The sequence below is a fragment of the Hyaena hyaena genome, unplaced genomic scaffold (genome assembly GCF_003009895.1).
Source record: "Hyaena hyaena isolate Hyena2069 unplaced genomic scaffold, ASM300989v1 scaffold_795, whole genome shotgun sequence".
Lineage (NCBI taxonomy): Eukaryota > Metazoa > Chordata > Mammalia > Carnivora > Hyaenidae > Hyaena > Hyaena hyaena.
Window position 1 is genome coordinate 48,576 of NW_024081425.1, and position 10,312 is coordinate 58,887.

Here is a 10,312-nt window from a genome sequence, read left to right on the forward strand (position 1 = left end):
ATGTATTGTCAGCTAAATTATCAGTTAGGTGTCTTACAGAAAAGTAAGACAAATAAATATCCTTGTGAGAAATGTATTTTCTGAAAATTTTCTTCAGCCTTTTGAGATATTTTGTTCCATTCTCTACAATTAATTTTTAAAAGACCTTAAAGAGTCTTGATTGTATATTTAATGATATCTAAATTCATGAAAAACAAAATGATTATCCCTGGAAAAATATCTTGCTTTTAAAAATAAGATATTCTTGTTTTTACCTCAAATTGTATTCAAATATGAAGGTTGGTTTGAAACATCCCTCAGCAGTTTTGATGTAGGTCATAGCATTCAACTGGATGCAATTCCTTGCAATATGTGTAACCCTGATCTTGGCATAAGTCTCATAAAATATTTTGAGGGTTTGTTTTTGCTTATTTACTTTGTTTTGGTTGCTAAATTCAGATATCCAAAGAAAAGCTTTAAAAACTAAAGAAAACAGAAAGAGAAAATGAAAAGAGTACACGCAGACTTTCTGAATGATATCGCAAGTGTTGATTTCAAGTTATCCCATAATGCCAAAAGCTACTCATTTGTTCACTCATCCTTCCATTCATTCAGCAACTATCTATTGAATGTCTACCCTGGTCCAGGAACTGTTCTAAGCTCTGTTAATACACTGACCAAAGCAGTGCCCCTGTTCTTGCATATTCTGTTGACGGAGACAGAAAAGTAATTTTTAAAAAACTTACTAAATATATAATACGGTGATGCAATATGTGCATAAAGGAAAATAAAGTATGAAAAGGCATTAGAGACCGGTGAGAAGGGTTGGGATGGATGACTGTCATGTTGACATCTCTGATATGTGGCTTCCAAGCAGAAATCTGAATGAGGTGATTAATAGTGATGTTCTGGGGATACCAGAACATTTCAGGTGGGGGGCTACAATGTAAAAGTGAATCAGAAACTGAGTGAAAAATGGGAAAGGCTACTACTGGTCCAAGGCCAGAGCATGTAGGATATCATAAACTCTTACAAAGAGTTGGGATTGTATTTTCACTAATATTTGTTGTATACAATTGCAGTCAAATGCTCTGCCACTGAGCTATATCCCCTGTTGTATATAATTGACCTAGCTATAAATATCGTACCTTACATGCCCACAAAGAAAATAAGTGATAGACATGTGCTGCTGACCTTGTTTTGCGTGTGTGTGTGTGTGTTTATTTATTTTGAGAGAAAGAGAATGCTCAGGAGAAGCAGAAAGAGAGAAGAAGAGAGAATCCCAAGCAGGTTCCCCACTGTCAGCGAGGAGCCCAATGTGGGGCTCGAACTCATGAACCGAGAACCACGAACTGTGAGACCATGACTTGAGCTAAAATCAAGAGTCTTGAGCTAAAATCAAGTATCTCAGCTTAACTGACTGAGATACCCAGGCACCCCTGCCACTGACCTTGTTAACTGCATAGCTCATCCCAAATATTTTACTACTTTATCAGCTGCATATTTTCACTACCTAAACTGTTATAAAGCTAGGTTTTTGTAGTTCATAATTTTAAAAGTATGTAGTTTTTTTTCTTCAATATATGAGACTCTAATGTTGAATATAGCTTGTTAAACAACCTATGTTTCCTCTAATGCCAATAATTCTGCCTTGACAATTCAGATGAGGTCTTATAACGTGCCTCCTGGGAGATAATCACTAGACTAATAGCCACGAAAGAGTTGAAGTCACCCAGTAGTGTGTCACATATTAAATTCCCCCAATAACTACGTGGATCTACATTCAATATAGTTGATTTTGCCCTTCTTACTTCTGAGTCTTGGTTAGTCTGGTAAACTATATATTAAAAACCCATTGTGAATCAGATATAATTTATAATATACCTACATTACCCAAGTTCTTATACAATAAAGTTTCTCTTTGCAAATCTTTACCAAAATCAGGAAAACTCTCTTCTTTTTACCAGTCGTTAGTAATCAATAGCCTCTCTTCAAAAGCAATAAAATAATCAGAACACAGAGATAGAAATCAATCATAGTGTAATTTTTTTTTAATTTCTACTATATTCAGGGGCACCTGGGTGGCTCAGTTGGTTAAGCGTCTGACTTCAGCTCAGGTCATGATCTCATGGCTCATGGGTTCGAGCCCTGTGCCGGGCTCTGTGCCGACAGCTAGCTCAGAGCCTGGAGACTGCTTCAGATTCTGTATCTCCCTCTCTCTCAGACCCTTCCATGATCATGCTGTCTTTCTTTCTCTCTCTCTCAGAAATAAATAAAATATTTTTTAAAAATAAAAAAAAAAATTCTACTAAATTCAAACAGTTCATGTGGTAATGATGTATCACTCACACTAACCTCTTGGCCAGTCTCTGGTGAGACTTCCTCATTTAATTTATAAATTCTGAGCAAATGAGGTACTCTTGGAGAAAGTGGAGAAACAGAAAGAAATGTCTATGGCCAAGTTCCATTGATAAGATGTGGTAACACTTCCTCAAAGTGAAGCAGAAACTTGAGCCCTTGCCCCTCTTTATAACCTCACAGGATAGCATATGATTAAAACCTGTCTTATTTTCTTGGGGCATTTAGTGACAATTTTCTTCTAATACAAATATTAATAAGTAATTATCATGCATCTTTTTAAAGGGAAAAAATATAAAATACTCTCAGTTTATTTCAAACTTCTATTTTCTTACCTTAAAAATTGGACATATTTTTCTCAATGGAATCTAACATGAATGCCTTGTACACCATTAATGAGAAACAATAGTAAGAGTTTGCCAAATCCATCCCTCCCAAATGGAACAAATATTGTCACACGGCAAACATTCAAGAGTCTGAGTCTACAAAACAGATTTATTCAAAGAGCTCCTGGATCAGTGAGCTAAATCTCTCCCAAATCCACCCACACTCATACCTTTAGGATTTAACAATTTCTACCAAATGGTCATTCTCTCCTTCTATCAAATTTAAGCTTATTTGGAAAATCTTACCGAATGGCTTTACTTCCCACGTTCAAACATTCCTATGTTTAAGATATGCTCTATCTTCATCATTTTTATATGCAGCAAGAGAAAATGAAATTTAATAGGACATTAATTCACATAAAATAGAATCTTGCCCAGTGATGTGATCTATGCTTTCAGAGTTGACCTTCTTCTTCTTCTACTTAATTTGCACTGGAATTTTTACTCAGGAAAATATTGGATTGGCAAACTTCATCAGACACTCAAGACCAATTTTCATAGTGGATTGGATAAGTATGGTCATAGTCTACACAAAGAATCACATTAGCCCCGGGAAGAGAGAGTGACAGAGAAGGGAACCCAAAGTTGAGAGAGATATAATGAATCTGATCACTACGTTTTCCTACCATTTATTCCATTTGCATAAATTCAAAAGCTTTAGCATATAATTTAATTCCTATGAAACTAAGTAATATAATCTCTGAACCCGAATAAGATAATCCAAAAGCAACCAGTCTGTATGTTCAAAAACTGAAATCACCTCTTGATATCTTTTTCAATACAGAAGATATCTGTCCTTCATTCATTCTGTGCACACTTACTCAGAGACTATTATGTCTTTGGTAGTAATCTAGGTCCTTGGGATACATTAAGGGGAATACAGGAAGAAAAGGATTTCTGTCTTTGTTGGAGGGAGACAGAAAAGTTCTGTCCCAGATACGCCAGCAGCAAGCCAGTAGAAAAGTGGTGGTTGCCACCAGCGCATGTCTCTGTGAACTAACACTGAGTTTCTGAGTCTTCTCTTGAAAATCCTGCTATCTTACATTCCCTTTCTTAATGACTGAAAGGTAAAAGGTTTTAAACGGATGAATGCTAAGGAAAAAAAAAAGTGGGATTATGTTGTTTTGAACAGGCTTCTAAAAGCTTAGTAGCCAGAGAACCCTCAAATCAGTGAAAAAGAAAATCTATACCACAAGGAACACGTATCTTAAAAAAACAAAAACAAAAACAAAACAAAACAGTTCCCGAAGGACACTTAGAAATGGACAAGAGCCCGGGAAGAAAACCTCAAAACAGAAAATTCTTGGGAAGGCAAAGCTGCCCAACAAAATCCTTGTTTGTAACAAAGGGAGGGGGCAGTAAAATGTTATTTATAATTGTGAGTCGGAGTTGTATGGAGAGTCCTTCAATCTCTTATTCACATAACCTCGGTTAGCCCAAACCTGGAATCATGGTTCTGTGTCCTCTATTGAACCCAGAAACCTAGAAACACTGGGGTATTTAGTACTTAGCTTTCTCAAGGGTAGTGAGGTTTATTTAAAACAAATATCATGCTGATACCAGATAGCACTTGTGCACTATGCACCAGGCAGCTGTTAGCTTGTGCAGTTATCACAACAAGCCTATGAGGTAATTATCCTCCGTCTCCACACTTTATAATGAGGAAACTCCAGTCAGAGGTCGTGTGTCTGATGTCGCATAGCCAGAAGCCGAGGGTCCTGGGTTCCAACACCGAAGAGAGAAAGGGGTTTGGATCTCCTCGTAGAGAAATAATGGCTTCTGTGTAAAAATGAGATCACTGTATGCAAAGCCTATAAAATAAAATTCTATTTTAGGCAGAAAACCTATCAGTTCTTCCTTAATATTTTCCTCCATTATGATGAGGAATTAAGTTCTAAATAATCTTTCTGACTACTCCTTGAAGCGGTTTCTTCTTGCTGACTGGACCTCACCGTGCCCCTATTCCATGCTTACCTCTCGCGCACATGCTTTGATTCAGACCCCAAATGCCATGCCCTCACACCCTGGCTATCTGAAACTCACACGCTTTGTGAACATTCTGGCTTATACCGCCCTTTCCTAAGGAGCTTATCTCTCCACTGCAGATTCTGGGTCAGTCATACTGCTTGTATTGCTGTCCGTTGGAAGTGTAGCTGGCGTAACGGTTACAGGCAAAAGCGGGATATAAAAAGATGCGCCGGTAATTCCCTGTAGCTGAATGCTGCGCTGTTGATGGCTTTCCATTTCCTCTCAATAGCAAAACAAAACAAAAATCACTTAATCTTGCAAATTTAAAAACCTGTCAATTCTTTGTTTAAAAAAAAAAAAAACAACACTGGGGCACCTGGGTGGCTCAGTCAGGGCGTCCGACTTTGGCTCAGGTCATGATCTTACCATCTGTGGGCTTAGGCCCCATGTTGGGCTCTGTGCTGACAGCTCAGGACCTAGAGCCTGCTTCACATTCTGTGTCTCCCTCTGTCTCTGCCTCTCCCCTGCTCACTCTCTCTCTCTCTCTCTCAAAAGTAAACTTAAATTTAAAAAAAAAAAACAACAACATTTTTTTTCCTGTAACTTTTCAGTAGTGTGTGCAGAATTCCTTCCCTTCACTTCCACCATTTTCCCTTATTGGTAACTTTGGCTTTAGTCGGGGGGCATAGATAGCACCATAGAAATCAAGGTAGGAGGGTGCCCGGGTGGTTCATTGGTTAAGCGGCTGACTCTTGATGTTGGCTCAGGCTCAGGTCAGGTTTGAGAGATTGAGCCCCACATCAGGCTCTGCGCTGAAAGCACGGAGTCTGCTTGAGATTCTCTCTCTTCCTCTCACTCTGCCCCTCCCAGCTCATGTGCATATTCACTCTCTTTCTCTCTTAAAAAAAGATAAACATTTTTTAAAAAGAAAGAGAAATCAAGGTAGGAAAGGGGTGCAGAAGAGAGGGGCTCCTTAGGTCTGTGGCCCTCCACTCTTCTCCCAGGTTTCTGCAGTGATGTAATGGGTCAGCCAGTTCTTACCATTGGCCTTTTCCAAGGCAACATGGGTAGCTGACAGCCAGTATTTTCAGTGGACATACCTAGGTCCTCCTCATTCAAATGGCAAAGACTTATTCAGTTCTCTGGCTCTCTTTCTTTCGTTTCTGGACCCTTTTAGAAAACTCTCCCCAAATTCCAAAATACGCTTGTGTTGGGAGAATAGGAAGTCATCTCAGACTCCTTTTATCCCTAACCTCCTCCCTTGCTGCTTTTCTTATCTCGCTTGCTGATCCCTACTCTGGCTCTATGCTGAGCTTCTCTGTAAGGAATACAGTGCCCTTAGACCGCATCCTGAGAAAAAAAGACACAGATCCCCCTCAAAAAAGATCTGCTGTCCTATCATTTCCCTCCAAGGCATGGAATATAGCCTGCAAAGAGGACAGTGGGAGGAATTCCTCATTAATCTCTAATTACTTTTTCTCCATCCTCTTAACCAAGCTCCACTCCTACCTCCTGGGTCTGTTCTGTTAAGATGTTGAGAATCAAAAAGTCTTCCTTTGTCCTATGTTCTTCTCTACTTTGTAGTAACTGATTAAACCCACCCTCCAAATCCTTCAGACTTCACTCTTACTAATCAATACTAAGATTTTCAAGTTCAAAATTGTTCTTTTGTCCTTTATGTATGAAGAAGCAAACTTACACTGAAGGCAGTACATATAAAAAGCCATTAATGAAGCCTGAATGATAAGGGAAGGGGAAGTAGGGAAAGGCATTGAAAACCACATGACTTAAAATCAAAATTTTACTCCACTAGTATGTCTTTGTCCACTAACTACATATAAGTTCCCCACACGCATTGATTTACATTGATTTATGCATCTTACATATTCCCAGAGTCAGGCACTTAATAGTATTGCTGACTTGTCGAATAGATAAACAAAGCCAAAATAAGAAAAATAAATATTAAAAAATCTGTAAAACTGCCTTACGTACACTGGAGAAAAGAAAACTAATGATAATAATGGTAATAAAAATAACTGCTAGGGCTATGAACCAGGTGCTTGCTATTCTACTGTTTTGCATATATTTATTTATTTAATCTTCAAAGCTCCTCTAAGAGTTAAGAACTATGATGAAGCATACCAATGTGAAGCAATTTGCCCAGAATCAAATACCAGAAATCAGGAAGCTGAATCCCAATTCTGATAATCTGGTTCCATTATCTCAACTCTTACCAACCCTGTCGGGACCGCCTGTCAGCACGATCCCTTTTATGGATATGTCAGTGGGAGCATGCAAATTTATGTCAAACCACTCAATGTTTGCTATTCAATCTCATCTCTGCCTTCAACCGCTTTGGATTTGAAACTATATTCTCAGGTTTTCCTTGAAAATCTTCCCCTGAAAATATTAGATGTTAAGATACTGTTTCTTCCTGGGGCTCCCGGATGGCTCAGTCTGTTAAGTGTCCGTCTTTGGCTCAGGTCAGGATCCCACCATTAATGGGTTCAAGCCTCATATCGGGCTCTGTGCAGACAGCTCAGAGCCTGGAGCCTGCTTCAAATTCTGTGTCTCCCTCTCTCTCTGCCCTTCTCCTGCTCACACTCTGTCTCTCTCTCTCTCAAATAAATATACATTTTAAAAAATACTGTTTCTTTCTATTTTTGCATATAATTTCCTCCTTTAAAGAAAGAAATCCATATGGTATACTTTCAGTATGCTTCTTTTTTTTTTTATGAATATGTCTTTTGTTCTCATTTCTTAGAGGCTGGCATAGGGAACTCTCTAACTCATACCTTCATGCCAATCATCTTATCTGTGCATTTTCATTCAGGTTTATTTCTTTCTCTTGGAGCACTTTGTAGGATAAATTTTCCCGGCTGTCATCAACCACGACAAAGCCTCCTTTTCCTTTACTAATGATCTGCAAACATGTGTTGTTTGAGTCAAGTTGATGTTGTTACTGTTCACTGCACAGATTTTTCTCTTTTATAGTTCCAAAATTTCATCTGACTGCCCTTACAACATCTGAAATAGCTTAAGAAATGTCTTCTATCTCTGCTAAAATCCTAACTTCCCACGTGTCAAAACTATTGTATGAACATTTCTGTGACAGGCAAGAACGAGGCAAAGCTTTACAAACAAATTCTGTATCCCTGCCCCCTTCCATATGCTCTGTACTCTGATCCTGTGTCATCCACTTCCTTAATGTAGGTCAAAAGCTCTCCAATGATAGGAACCAGAGCTGCTCAAACTTAAGCCAATGTCATATATTACATGGATCCTTGGTAAACACTAATTAGAGAGGATGATGATGATGGCACCTTTGTTCCAATTGGCTTAAATTAACTTATAAATGGAGGGTTATTTCCTCCTCTGATTAGACAAAATCAAGGAAATCATGGCTGTAAACAAACACAGGAATATATACTCTGTTTTTCATAATGCAAAATTTTGAACAGCAGTGTAATTTTTACTGATCCTCATCATTTTCAATTGTGTATACTTTTCTGATTATTCAGAAAAACTCCCAATTGAATATTCATAGTCATACATGTTACTCATTAATTTTTTATTTATTGAACAAAACATATGTTAGTTTTAATATTAAAATCCCGATCAGTTTCCAGATGTGCATGATGTAATATTACCACATCAAATTAGAGGTCAAAGTCTTCAACAGAAATAGTGACAAAATAATCTCACTTTGCTTCACTCCTTCTAGCTCAAACTGAAGGAAGCATTCAATCAAATATGTCGGCGATACCTATAAATTAGAAATTAAACAAATCTGGGGGACCTGGGTCGCTAGTAGGTTAAACATCTAACCGGCTCAGGTCGTCTCTTGGTTCACAAGTTTGGACCCTGCATCGGGTTCTGTGCTGACAACTCAGAGCCTGGAGCCTGCTTTGGGTTTTGTGTCTCCCTCTCTCTCTCTGACCCTCCCCCACTTGCACTCTGTGTGTGTGTGTGTGTCTCTCTCTCCCAAACATAAATTAAAAATAATTTTAAAATAAAAAATAAACATTAAAAAAAGAATTAAAGAAATTAAACAAATCTAGTCTTTGGCACTTTTAAGTAAAATTTAATTGCAAAAATTCTATAGTTATATTAATTGTTTCTCCTACAAATAATAATGAATATACATTGACTTGAAATAAATACGTAAATAAGCATTTAAAAGTGGTAGTCTATCACATATATTATAAATGTCTTCACAATAGTTACTACACACACACACACACACACACACACACACACACACAAACACATAAAAGATTAGCAACTATCCTTCCAGGTAAATTATTATAGCATTTTATTGTCAGTTGCAGGTGTACCAGACTGAATTGCTTGTGAACTATCTGAAACACTGCAGATAAACTAGCAGTCAGCAAGGTCCACTTATGCCCCTAGAGTTTCCTGTTAGCTTTTTAGAGATTCGCTGTCTGAGTAGAGCAAACCACTGATTCTCAGCTTTTGGAGAATCCTCCAATCTGAAAAAAAAAAATTAAATACAAAAATAGAGAAAAGAGGGTTGCCTGGGTGGCTCAGTCAGTTAAGCGTCCATCGTTGGCTCAGGTCAAGATCTTACAGTTCACGAGTTCGAGCCCTGTGTTGGGCTCTGTGCTGACGGTTCAGAGCCTAGAGCCTGCTTTGGATTCTGTGTTTCCCTCTTTCTCTGCCCTTCCCCTGTTCATGCTCTCTCTCCCTCAAAAATAAATAAACATTAAAAAAAATTTTTTTAATTTTTTTTAATGTTTTTTATTTATTTCTATGAGAGAGAGAGAGAGAGACAGCATGAGCAGGAGAGGGTCAGAGAGAGAAGAAGTCACAGACTCCGAAACAGGCTCCAGGCTCCGAGCTGGCAGTCAGCACAGAGCCCGACGTGGGGCTCGAACCCACGAACCGTGAGATCATGACCTAAGTGAAAGTTGGACGCTTAACCGACTAAGCCACCCAGGCGCCCCTAAAAAAAAAATTTTAAGTAGAGAAAAAAAAGCAATAGACCCAGAAGCAAATTAAAAAGAAACACATGAAATGCCCATTAATGTCTTCACAGTGATATGAAAAGCTGGTTCAGTCAAAAAACAAGAGTAGTAGAAGAAAGCAGAAACAAACATAAAGATTGGCTGGTAGAGAGAGAGAGAGATTTTTAGGTAATCTTTTAAAAATAAAATTGAAATGCAAGTAATGGTAGACTATGAGCAAGAGGGATCAAAGGAAGAGCTGAAGGATCAACAATACACAGCTTATTACTTAATAATTAATTAATAAGGTATTAATAAGCTTAATACCTTATTGCTCTCAATAAGGAAGTTTCTGGAAGAAAAGAATGGAAGATGAAAAGAAGAAATTTTAAAAAAACATAATAAGATGGCTTTCCAGGGGCACCTCGGTGGCTCAGTGGGGTAAATGTCCAACTTTGGCTTAGATCATGATCTTGTGGTTTGTGGGTTTGCACCCCGCGTGGGGCTCTGTGTTGGCAGCACAGAAACCGGAGCCTGCTCCGGATTCTGTGTCTTTCTCTCTCTCCGCCCCTCACCTGCTCCTGCTCTGTCTGTATTTTTCTGCTGTTGTCGTTGCTGTTTTGTTTTATTAAAGATAGCTTTCTAAAACTGAAG